Source organism: Fragaria vesca, linkage group LG3 (genome assembly GCF_000184155.1).
Source record: "Fragaria vesca subsp. vesca linkage group LG3, FraVesHawaii_1.0, whole genome shotgun sequence".
Taxonomy (NCBI): domain Eukaryota; kingdom Viridiplantae; phylum Streptophyta; class Magnoliopsida; order Rosales; family Rosaceae; genus Fragaria; species Fragaria vesca.
In genome coordinates, this window is record NC_020493.1 from 24,937,485 (window position 1) to 24,938,978 (window position 1,494).

Consider the following 1,494-nt stretch of genomic DNA (forward strand, 5'->3'; position numbering starts at 1 on the left):
TTAATTCTTACTGTGCCATCATTAAACTGTTGAATACAGTCTAAATCAGAAAGACTATGTTGCGCATTGGATGGGTGATTCTCACTAGTGAGAGACCATTTAGAAGGAAGATAGACATCTGACCATCTGATTGTGTGTGGAATGCTAATATTGGCTTTTTCTTGACTGTTTTGAATTAAGAGAGTATGGTTTTTAGGACTTTTACTAATAGCTTGGAAATTCATATTTGTGCCGGTGACTTTATAATGGATTCTATATATTAAGGCTAAAGGTTTGGTTCCTTCAAGAACATGATAACCTGAAGTTTTAACATTGAGGGTTAAAGCTTTAAGGATATGAGGGTCACTAAGGCTAATGGTAAAATCTGGGAAACAATTGAAATGAACTGGACCATTAAACAGACTCGACTCAATTAATCTAAGGGTACTGTCATTAAAATCAGTAAACCTTGCATCTCTTAACATAAGAGAATGGAGACATTAAGACCTTTTCTAGTTAAAGGTTTAACACCGATTTGGACTAATCCAATATGGAGGATATTATGACCATCTTTTCTATGTTTCTTAATTGATTTAGGACTAAAAAGTTGGCAAGTTTCATGTTGTTTACTAAGGGCATAAACTTGTTCTACAGATTTAATATGGTGTTCATTTTTAAATGAAGAAAGACTCTATTTTTTCTTATAAATTTCATGACTAGGAACTGTAGGAATATTCCAGTCATTCATGTCTATGTATCGTTTGACTGAAACTCTATTTGTTCTTCGTTGACTATATCTGAGATTCTATTGAGGGATGACCTAGACGAACTAGAAGTGACTGAGTTAGATCTAAAAAGTCAACTCATTTTGGGAAAAGAAGAGAAAACTGGACCGAAACTAAAAGGATATGAGGTTTTAAGATCCTTGGCTTAAGATCCTAAAGACTATTACTTTCTCTACGCCGCTCATACCTCACATAGGACTAGCTTAGTGTTTAGATCTGGACTTATTGTTTGCTTGAAGAGAGTGACAGGCTCAAAAGGAGATAAGGAAAAGAAAATAAAACAAAAATCCTTAAAATTAACGGACAGGAATCAAAAACACTTCACAAAATAAATAAAAATAGATCAACTCAAGATCCACTCCTAGGCTGTAGTCCGCCACCTGGGGATTGAGAAGTTTAATATAAATGACTTGAGATAAACTCTAGAGCCACTCCTAGGCGGTAATCCGCCACCTGGGGTTGGAGGTTTTGGATGATTAACTATATCAGGCCGTTTTGGCTCTGATACCACAACACGGAAGCATATATAAAATAAATGATTTGATTATTGAATAAAAGAGTTGAATAAAAAGAGTTTACAACGTACTGATTTAAATCAATGCATGAGTAAGAGTAAGAGCTCTCTTTACATGAATGGTCTATGCTAACTTAAGTGTGTGTGTGTATATATATATATACCAAAAATCATACTCTCTTAATTCAAAGCAGTCAAGAAAACGCCAATATTAGC